Source organism: Haemaphysalis longicornis, unplaced genomic scaffold (assembly GCF_048455015.1).
Source record: "Haemaphysalis longicornis isolate Haplotype H1 unplaced genomic scaffold, Haemaphysalis longicornis Haplotype H1 scaffold_12, whole genome shotgun sequence".
Taxonomy (NCBI): Eukaryota; Metazoa; Arthropoda; class Arachnida; order Ixodida; family Ixodidae; genus Haemaphysalis; species Haemaphysalis longicornis.
The window spans coordinates 101863781-101875709 of record NW_027526225.1 but is presented as its reverse complement, the minus strand read 5'-3'; positions in this window follow the sequence as shown (position 1 = coordinate 101875709).

Below are 11929 nucleotides of genomic sequence, written 5' to 3'. Positions count from 1 at the left end.
GTTAGAGCGCCATGTACCTCCCGTTGCGGTCAGCGAGTCGTGGGATCGAAACCGGGCGCCGCCTAACTATTTCTTTTTATAGTGGACTGCGCTGACGTCAGCCCAAACGCTGACGGGGCTGAAGAGACGCGCATGCGCAGTAGAGTGCGGACGGCGAAAAAAATTTCCCCGCATTTCCCCGAGGGGAAGAATGTGAAAGTGCGAATGCACGAGTTGAATTTGCGCGGTTCGGTAATGTTCGCTAAAGAGAGATCACACACACACACACAACTACAAAGAAAGAAAGATGCATTTATTCACAGACACCTATTTGTGTTGTCGTTGTACTTGATTGCTAGAGCGGATCTCAGCTTTGAAATTTCGTGTCAGTACTCCTTTAAGCGTGTGCATTAGCCCTTCTAACGCCCGATTCCTGGCCAATCCCCCACGTGGGTATGTGCCATGTCAGCGGCCAGGCAGCGCGCGCCCATCTCCCCCCGTTGCCAAGGAAGACGAGGAGCGCGCGCACCCGCAGCTGTTGCTATGCGGACGGCGGCGGACGCTTCAGGCTCGCTTAAGAAGTGCATTCGCACTTAAAAGGGATGGAGGGACACAGCCCCGAGCATCAGATGCTTCGCATCTAAAAGTACTATCGATGGGGCTTGCACTCTGGGCTTTCGTTCCAAAACCTGCGATTGTACTCCTAGGCGACTGAAGCAGAACTTTGAAAGAATAGGCACTTTTGGTCACATTAAACGTGCTCATATGCCACGCCTAACCTCTAAAATTCAACCGTGTCGAGTGCCGTCCGACGTTATTATAAGCACTCCACTATATAGACGTCCACCGGCGTTTCGCAACAAAATTGCCGCGTCTAAGGGTCCTATTCTCGACTGCACAAATTGCCGGCAATTTTTTGCCTAAGCACGACGTAAGCAGTCAGTGACGCGCGGCACCTGTAGCTATGACGACATGCAGTGTAATTTGACGATTCACTCATAAAGATCGCAACCAAGGTATCAAATATTGTGCAAGAAAGATATAAAAACACTTGGCATGTACTATAAAAATTAAGACGGTAGCTGAGGCTGACAAGAAAAACACATTTCTGGAGGTCAAAATTGGCGTTAACACCACAAGGCGATCGAGTAACGTTGATCCAAAGCACAGAACAGGGAGGATTTTAGAGAAGCAAAGGTCTAGCTTTGCCTGTAGTGCCAGAAAAAGCGTAGTGGCGGCGTCGTGAACTACCCAGTACGCCCGCTTGATGGCGCTGTAAACACGGCTTTGTAAACATGGCGGATGCTTTTTGCACAGGCCGCTTGAGCTCCTTAATAACATGGCTGCTCTCGCACGGCGGCCGCCGGCTCGCTGCTCCACGGCCGGACTCGACTCTCCTCCTCCCGCGCGCGAAAGGGGCGTCGAGTCCGGCCGTGGCTGCTCCTGCTGGCTCCTGGCTGGCACGCTGGTCGCGTGTTTACTTGCGCCGCGCTAGTGAAGTGATGTTACGCCAGGTGACCAGATGGCCTCGACTGGCACAGACCACAGTGAGCAGCAAGTGAGAACAAATCGTTTATTGACATCCGCAAGTTTACAGAGGCCAGGACATCATTTCATTTCGATCGCTGCAATTGTACGTCGCTTTCGTGACAACATTTTTTTTTTTTTTTGCCATAACAACTCGTTCACTTGCGCTAAGATTTCGAACGAAGGGCACAAATGAAGTATTGACGGCGACAACGGTTTCCTTTGCACCGTCTTTCTAGCGGAGTGCATAACACTCACCTTCTGTTGGAAGAATCGAATATTCTGGCCTCGACAGCTGCCTTCCGATGCGGAATTTCCCACATTTGTCATTCCACAAGCACTCAATTCCCGTGTTTTGCCAGTCCTCTCAACAACTGATGGACGCAAAAGCACATAACAGCAATAACAGTCACGAAACCGGTGCTCCGCGCACATTGAAACGGTCGGCCGTTGCAGCGGTTTCAATTTGAATTGGCGGCTTTGTGGTTGCGAATTCAGAAACGAGGTGGTGCACCAGTCGGCTGTTCGCAAAAAGTTGCGTACATTTTTGCTCAACGGATGTTTGATGCGGAACTTGTTAATAGTATTTTTAAATAACACATTGTAAGCGAACTGTGTGGGCTCTTTGAGTCACGGAATGAATGTTTTGTATTCTATACCAAAAGTAACATTTTGCCTGCGCCGTCTGGTGGGCTTGATGGTCGAAAACAGCGCTTTAGGTTGGTCACGTGGGGCGTCGATTTTTACGCCGCCTATAGGGAAGACAGGGAACGTCCAAGCTTGAGAGGCCTGTCCAAAGCGAGCGAAAGGCGCATGTCGAGCTAAAGAACATCACACAATTTTTTTACCGTATCTATTTCTTTCAATCGCTTTTAGTAACATAGCTGCGCTCTCTACTTCAATGCAAGCTTTGTTGCGTTATCACCTTCCCTGCCGCCACCGCCGCCACGCCATCGTCTGCTGCTATGTTACAAGTTTATGGCGTGATCACAGAAAAAGACGGCCGCGACCATCGCTTCTATGACACATAAGAGCAGCGAAGCACTACGCCTGATAACCACGGAGCGCACCGATGTCGCCGATTCGCTCATATTCGTCAATTTAGACTTCAGTCAGCGCTGTAATGAACCAGAGAGTCACTTTTATTTGTTATTTTTCTCTTGAGTTCGATCATGTGACCCAACAGCTTACTAGGACGAGTGTGGACAAAAGCCATGCATTAGGTTCTCTTTGTCATGGAGAGGCTTGTACTGCCCTCTTATGTTGAGGTTACGCCAAACAAATAATTTTTATTTTATTGCCAAACATAAAAGCAAAATACGGCACGTTATTTGTATGCTCCATGATCACTGACTTGGAAGCAGTTGAAACTATAATTTGTTTCGGTAGGGAACATGCTTTAAACAGCGCGCATGCGAAACTGCGCCTGCTGCAAATTGGCGGACATTTCGCGGCGCCGAACGCCGGGGCAATCTTTTGCCCTATTTTGCTTGTATTTTGCTGTGGTCGCTGGAAATATGAGCAAGTATTTCTAGGGACCATAATTTTGCGACAAAAACAGCCGCTATTTTCAAGCTGTTACGTAGCATTACGTCACTTTTACGCAGCCTGAAGTTGCCAATTCATGACGTAATCGTTCCCGCCAACTGTTTAATTACGTCATGCCTTCTCAGCCAATCACAGAGAGGGCGTGTATTACAGGCTTTATTGTTGTTTAATAGCGAAGACAGGCCTACGTTGTCATGTCTAGTGCTTTTATTCTGGTTTTTCATTGCCGGCCAAGAATTATGCGCTTTCAGTAAAGAGAAATAAGGCAAACTTTAAAGCTAGTGCCCGTAAACGTCATAAAACGTCAAAATGACCACAATACACACAACCGCTTTGTCAACCGGAAGCACGTCACCAAAGTTGAAAGCCAATCAGACAAGACTTCCGGCAAACTACCGACAATTTGGGCAGTCGAGAATAGGGCCCTGGCACTGCATCGCTCTAGAAAACGGACCTGACACACACAAATCATTTAAGAGACCAGAAATTAGCAGCCATTAAAACCACTGTCCTTGGGATAGAGGCTAAAACCGATCCTCTACCTAGTCTTAAATATTTTAATGTCGTCGGACGGCACTCTAGCTGATCGTTGCAGGGATGGCTAGAGTGCCGTCGGGGAGTACTCTGGACACTGCGCTAAAATCAACCCAAAGGTAGACAAACCACATCTTTCAACAAAAAAGAAAATTACACCATCTTCCCGTAGGGGAACCCTGAGTAGTATGCGAAGCAGCCATGGGGTCGACTGAAGTTCCCATTAGTTTTCAGTTCGTCGTTTCCTTTGACGTTGACCCGCCGCGGTGGCTCACATGGCTAAGGCGTTGCGCTGCTGAGCACAAGGTCGCGGGTTCGATTCCCGGCCGCGGCGGCCGCTTTTCTGATGGAGGCGAAAAGCAAAAACGCCCGTGTGTACGAGATTTCGGCGCACGATAAAGATCCCCAGGTGGTCAAAATTAATCCGGAGCCCTCCACTACGGCGCGCCTCATCGCCTGCGTTGCGTCGGCGCGTTAAACCCCACCATCAGATCAGATCAGATTCCTTTGACGTTCAGCTTCGCGTGCCTTCGTTGCATCAGTAGCTTCTTGACGTAGTTTGAGTGAGTGAAGGACATAAGGCGCGTTCGTAGCACATGCTCCCGTCTCGGTTTGTAGCGCAGTGGGAAGAGCGCCACGTACCTCCCGTTGCGGCCAGAGAGTCGTGGGATCGAAAACGGGCGCCGCCTATTTCTTTTTATAGCGGACTGCGCTGACATCAGCCCAAACACTGACGGGGCTGAAGAGACGCGCATGCGCAGTAGAGTGCGGACGGCGGACAAGGGAGGGAGGGACACAGACCCAAGCATGAGATGCTACGCATCTAAAAAGAACCCGCAGAATTAAGCTGACAAAAATGCCGGGTTTTGGGAGTGTCATTTCTGAGTCGCCAACCCGGAATGCTCGTTCCAAAACACATTACCGCTGGGATACGGCGGCAGAACAGCGTGAGCTGTTGTAGCAGTTGCGTAGAAATGAGTGTCCCAAGCGAAGCAGTAGATGGCGCTGCGTGTGCACAGGAAATGCCGGGCTTGTACCCACAACGGAACGGAATCTCGAATCAGTTGAATGAATGTCACTACGTTAAGAAGGCCACACCTGTGTGGCCTGTATCAGCTGGGCGGTGTATGTGTGGCGTTGTTGGAGCACTGTCGGCGTGGGGCGAGAGTGGAATGGTCGATGCAGTGTGGCAATATATAGGTGGTATTCACGTGACGTCATCCAGTAGGGGTGCTCGCGTCGTTCGCAGCCGCCGCCATTTGTTTGTTCTCGCACAGCGAGGCGGCTGTACGGATCTCGTCTCTGTCACTCAGTATTTAGCACGTTCCGGCAGAATATTTTGCCCCTAAGGAGAGCGCTTCGTTTAAGGTCCGCTAAAGCACGTATGCACGCGAGCTGAAAGAACTAGAAAAGTCGCGCTATGGGAAAACGTACGCATGGGTGTGGTGTTTTTGACCCGCTCAAATTCAAGAAATATCATGCACCCCTCCGTCTAACGACGATCATAGTTGAACCTCTCCGCTTCTTCAACGCACGCGCGCACGCACGCACGCACGCACGCACGCACGCACGCACGCACGCACGCACGCACGCACGCACGCACGCACGCACGCACGCACGCACGCACGCACGCACGCACGCACACGCACGCACGCACGCACGCACGCACGCGCACACGCACGCACGCACGCACGCACGCACGCGCACACGCACGCACGCACGCACGCACGCACGCACGCACGCACGCACGCACTCACTCACTCACTCACTCACTCACTCACTCACTCACTCACTCACTCACTCACTCACTCACTCACTCACTCACTCACTCACTCTCTCTCTCTCTCTCATTCTCTCTCTCTCTCATTCTCTCTCTCTCTCATTCTCTCTCTCTCTCATTCTCTCTCTCTCTCATTCTCTCTCTCTCTCATTCTCTCATTCTCTCGCAATAAACTATCTATCTCTCCCTTTCTCTCTCTTTCTCTCTCTCTCTCGAGAAGCTTTCTCGTGATGCATTTTTTTGTTGGCCAATCCCACACTGCGAGTATGTGCTACTATGGAGGTATGCACCACTTTTCTGGAATACCCGCTGCAATCTCGGGTGTGTCTCCGCAGGTCTAAGGTTTGGGTTTGGAGTGTACCGCGCGAATCGGTACTTGCTGCTTGGCGTCCCTGCAGTAAGAAATTTTTTTAGTTAGAGCCGGGTCGAGGGGTTAAACCCCAAGAGGTAACGTTAGGCCTAATGTTCCCAAACCTCAATATGGGAAGTTAGGCCTGACGTCCTGTGGCTAACAGCCTTAAAGCACGCAGAGCAACGCCATTCTTCTCGTGACGGATACTTTCTTTCGATCCGGCCGCGTGATCCAGGTTCGAATCCTGCCACGGGAAGCGTTTTTTTTAGATGCAGAGCATCTGATTCACTCGCCTTGTCCCTCCGGCGTCGTCGGCGTTGTCCGCCCCTCCCCATTCTCCTCGCCGCGCCAGGTGCGCTCTCCGCCGCTCACCCCCTCTCCTCTCCGATAGCGAACACTCTCTCGCGAGGGGCATTGGATTGGATTCGATTGGATTGGCTTGGCTTGGCTTGGCTTGGCTTGGATTAAAGTGAATTGTGTTGCGTCATAGCCGCGGCACGTTGCGTCATAGCCGCGGCAGACGCGCTGGGGCCGGAGCATGTGCAGTACTCTCTCTTCCGCGGTTTCCTCTCCTTCGGGCGCGCTGCGCATATAACCGGTGTGCCGTTCTCCGGCGAAGCAACATCCACGCTTGGCTCAAACACCTAGAGTCCACGCCGCTTTACAAGTACGCCAACGTCGTCATCCACTGGGACCGGCCTATGCAGTCCCCTCAACGTTATGCGCGCTATAAAACGCGGTCCCTTCGCCGCTCCGCCTATGCGTCGCATCTACACAGGGGTTCCCGCGAGGAAAGGTGGGAGTTTTTGTCACTTAACCCACGATCATTCATCATCGCTAGATAAAGTTAGCTTTCCTGCAGGGCGTATTGGCGTACAACGGCATCAGTGTGGGAGTCAGCGCTGTGGTTTGTCGTTTCTTGTTGTGTCGTTTGTTGTGTGTGTATCAAGATGCACACCCACTTATCAGCTTTGCGCTTTTCTAAAGTGGCGGGACCGGGGGGGGTCCGCAGCATCCACTGTCTTGGGTTGGTGGTGCGGGCCCAGGAAATTCCATTTGTTTCGTTTCAAGCCCCAAATTTTCTGTCGATTGGTTGGGTCAGGCGACTCGCTTACCCGCCGAGGCCCGAACGGGGATGGGCGGGGGGAATCCTTTTATCACAAATAGCGGGAAGAGAGTGACATCCCTCATCTTAATTTCTGGATTCTGAGAAAAAAAAAACTTGCTGTTAAATGCCCACACTACGAGAAATGTACTCGCGTAAAGTTGCTTTGTGTTATAGTTTTATGAGGGCGTGCAAAGCTTGAGTATTTCCATTCCCGAATCTACTAAACACATGTAACTGCTGTGAACTGCCGAGGGACGCGGACTTCGTCAGGCATTGTGTAGCCTTTAGAGGGGAATGGGCTAAGAAATAAACTCAACTTTTATCTATCTCAGACCTTGGTGCGTTGACTGAAGCCGTAAAGCAGCGATTCGGGCGGCTTTAAGAGTACAAGGCTCTGGGATTCGCTGGTTCAGTCACGAGTTTAAGAGACGGGAGCAATCTTGCATTTTGCAGTCTTACCAAGAAGCTCACCGAAATATGTGAACCGTAATGTCAAACACCCTTACTGAGTGAATTCTCCAGAACTAGACAACCACAGGCTGCCAACACAAAAGCGTAACAAACACGTGGTGTTGAGGTCATTTTTTTATTGGCCATCCGGGGTGGTCACGGCATTCTTCATGCCTTTCAGAGTGCCTGCGTGAACAGAGTAACGTTTCAAATTAAACGCTTCGTTTGCTACTTAGGAACATTTGTTAATCACGGTGGCAAAAAATAAATGCCAAGTTTAGCTATCACCGGAGCCCCAATCACATGTAACCAATTTACGGTGCGATCATCTTACGCAGCTTCATTCCGGCCAGCAAAGGCGTTTTTTTTTTTTTGCAGAAAACACGCGAGAAATATTGCAAAGCTTTCAAACTTTGCGCTACAGTGTTAAGTTCACTTCACCACTCAAGTGATACGACCAAACAGAACTAGAGGCCCCACTACAAATGTCCAAGTTTGTTGGCAGTAAGTTTATTGGCAGTAAGTTTATTGACACAACTACAGGCCTCACTAAAAATGTCCAGCCAAGTTTAGTGGCACTTAGTTAACTGACAGAAATTGAGGCTCCACAAAAAATGTCCAGCCAAGTTTATTGACAGCAAGTTTATTGACAGTAAGTTTATTGACAGTATTGGGGTTTCGCTTCATCTGTTCTCTTCACCACCTTGGTTATTTCTTTAGAGTTATAACGTGCAAGTTACTTTTATTTTGCCTACATGCGCCGTTCAAGCCATACAGCTGTTGATTACCCCTTCCTGTGTACGAGTACAAAAAAAGAGCAAGGGGCTGACCGACCCCGTGGATTTAATAATGGGTGTCACGATTCTGAAGAACGTGTCCTTTCTATTACTTTTTTAGATGCGACTGCATCTCATTCACTCGCCTTGTCCCTCCATACGGCGTTGTCCGTCCACACCCCTCCCCCATTCTCCTCACCGCGCGAGCTGCGCTCTCCGCCGCTCACCCCCTCTCCTCTCCGATAGCGAACACTCTCTCGCGAGGGGCATTGGATTGGATTCGATTCGATTGGCTTGGACTGGATTAAAGTGGATTGTGTTGGATTGTGTTGCGTCGTAGCCGCGCCACGTTGCGTCATAGCCGCGGCAGGGGGTTCACGGCATGTTTCACGCGATGGGAGAATCAACCTAACGGAAACAACGAAACCCCCTATGCGTCGCATCTACACAGGGGTTCCCGTGAGGGGAGGTGGGAGTAATTTTTTTGTTTGAGCGCGAACCAGTAGAACCATCAGTCGATACTTCCAGGCGGGAAGCACTGCCGCTTGCGAACAAAAGGCTGGTGTCGGGCACAACACGGATATTCAAAGCTGCAGTAACGAAGGTAATCTTTCTACGTCACTTCCTCTAAAATATCGATCAATCGGTCGCTTCGCGGAAAATTTGGAGATGGCTGGGAACAGAACTCAGTTGCTTGGCCGGGTCCTAAACGGAATTAGAGACGTGAGCCGTCAAAAATGGGCGTGGTCACAAGTTTCACACAATGCGCACGTTTATTCGTACCTCATTCTTTACCATCAAAAGCATCAGTGGATTGAGCGACGCGTGCGCTCAAAGCGAAGCGTCTATGGCTACGATACGGGATTTAATGGGGTCCACGCGCGCGGAAAACGCAACGTGGGGATGTCAGCTTACAGCAACCAGGCTTATCGCCAAAACAAACGCATGTCGCCGCTCGTGTCGGAGCGGTGACTATGCCCCAAAATAGCGTAAGTGAAAGAGCGATGTGAGAGTGAAAGGGGAGAAAAAAACCATTCCTTTCCAAAGAAAGTACGGAGAAGCGCGGAAGCTCTCTGACATCAAAACTGCTTCAAAAATGCGTCAAAATCTTCGCTAAAAGTGCGTGCAATCGATCATCAAACTTTGAAAGAACCAAATCGCAAATGAATAACCCATGCTAAGATTTCTCGCACATTAAACGCACCCACGCATGATCTAAACCGATAGGCGGTTTATGAGATAAATGTCAGGCTTCATCGTGGCTGGCGAATAAACACAACAAACAAGGCCGGATGTAAATTTCGCGTTCGATGCTCCAGGAGCTTTCCACTGAATTCTCCTGAGCCGAAATTTTTCGTTATGCTAAAATGAGGAGTGAAATTCTACGAGTTCTAAATTTTATTCTGTGTTCGGGAAGGGCTTTTTGCCTACTTTCGGATTATTCGGAGTATAAATCGGACTGTGGAACAGATTACCGGCGGACGCCGTCAACAGCACATCTGTAGAATGTTTTCTAAGAGCCATAAATGATCGAGAATTTTAACACGTGATAAAAGGAAAAATTGCATATTTAGTGTTTCTATACCTTCTTTTTGTGAACTAAACGTTTACACTGTATAGCATGCTTCTGTCCATGTGTATTCTATATTGTTCTTGTTGCTTGCCTTTTGAATACCTTTGTTATCCTTACGAGGAAAACTTGAATTCATTGTAACCACTCCTGCATGGGCCCTGAAGGGCCTGCAGTACGTTGAAATAAATAAATAAATAAATACATGTGGGCTGCACGAGGACAGATTTTAGAAAATAACACCCCGCTAACTTCGTGCGGTGCTCTAGTATCTAGAACAGTGTTGCGCAACCATGAGCTTGCTGGGGGGGCTTCTCTGGCCTTGCAGAAGTGACGCCGGACACCGCGATGGCGAATGCTGACGAGATTAACATTGTCAGTTAACTTTTGACCCTGAAGTCGCCTATACGTCTATTTACGGGCCCGCCGTTTGTGCGGCTGGTTTTATCGAAGAACTGCAGTGTTGCGCTGGAAGCCGACTTACACGCGCGCATTGCTGCAAAGCCGATTTTGCGTTGGCGCGTGAAGTGAGGTGAAAATAATATCTTTGCTAGCTGGAATATTGAACCAGAAATTTCTTCTAGCTGGACTGAGATTTTTGCTCCGGCTGGCTGCTGTTACTGCTGTGTAGTTTGGAAGACGATAGTCTTTCTTGGGCTACTTAAACGCAGAAATTTTGGTCTGTCTCTATGTCTGCCTGTCTGTGACTCGAGTCCGCCAACCGGCCAAAGTGAAACAGAAGCTGCGCAACAGTCTTAGCATCTGCATACAAGGGAGAGAGGAACATCGCACCTTCAAAACGGTGACGGCGTCACTTGCCGATGTTGACGACGATGTTGCCGATGTTGTCGAGGGACCATTTGATGGGGACGACGTTCCCCAGTCCCCTGTACGTCAGAAAACACGGTATAGTGCTGTGAGGAGGCGGCAAATGCACGCACTGGATTTAAGAGACGGTTGAGCAGCACCGGTGCGCGTTCACAAGATCTCACATTCTTCATGCGCCCGCTTCCCAACCAGTCTGGAAGTTCTTTTGCGGGCTTTTTTCGTTTATTCTTCGGTTTTGGATTAGATGCGTCAGTATTTTATTTTATGTGTATTTTATTTCTATTGTAATTATATTATTTTATATTTTACATTCTATTATTTTATTCTGTCCGACAAATTATCTACATTTACGGTATTATAACGATTCATGATTGCTTCCGCGAAATCTAATTTTCGAGGTAATGCTGGGACTTGCATGGTTCGGCATTTTCGTTGTTTTTATTCGTATTTTGAACGTATTTTTTAAGACTTTTTTCACTTTTTCTTCGGTTTTGGGGTAGATGTGTAAGGCGCATATTTTGCAATTTTTAGATCATATTTGGGAAAATTTCGACTACCTAGCGGGCATCTAGGATAGTGCCCTTAGAAAGTTTAATAAAGATCTTTGTCTTTTTTTTTTTTAATTCTGTCCGACGAATTACCTCTGTTTACGTTATTGTAACGATGAAAGGTGTTACTTTCGCAAAATCTTGAGTTTTTGTGGCCGCCCACTTACTTGTCAGGAGGAGGTAGAGGAGTACAATTAGGAATATTACAGCAAGGGTGACCAGGAGAATTTGACACGATAAGAGTTCTCTGTCCGGCACTTGTGTGGTGCCGTCCGGGGTTGCAGTCTTGTTGTTCCTGGAACAAGAACAAGGCGTTGTATTTGCAAATTATTAGAATAGTATAACACAGATACATCAGCCTCTGCAGTAAGGTGACATGTCAGCACCTTGTATAATAAGGAATGCCATAAACGATCATATGACAGACACACCAAGTGAGACTGAGTCCCGCCTGCTGCCGAAGCCATAGAGTTTGCCACGTTATGTCCGGAAAATGTCATGCATGGCAATTATTTTACTCATGAAAAATTGCGAATAATACATGAATAAAAAATTGTTCAAAATTAAGAGGGCGCAAGTTACATTTGCGCAACAGGATACCCATTCAGAGAAGAGAAAAGACAGGTTCACTACGAAAAGATAAGGTCCAAGCATTCCTAGACACTCGCATTCCTAGAATAAAAGTGCCCTTGTTTCCATACTGGGGCCAAGAAAGACAAATCCTGAGCACTTCACCAAAAGGCGTGCCTCATAGTGCAAGTGCTGAACGCGTCAATGTGACAAACTAATAATGGTACACGAAAAGTGCCCTTAGATGAAACTTTTAAAGCGAATTAACAGAGCGCACGACCAAAAGCTTGGAAACTTCCCTACTTCATACCATAGAGAGTAAAGAATAACCAGTAGGGCAGCTCAATAAAACGTCTTGT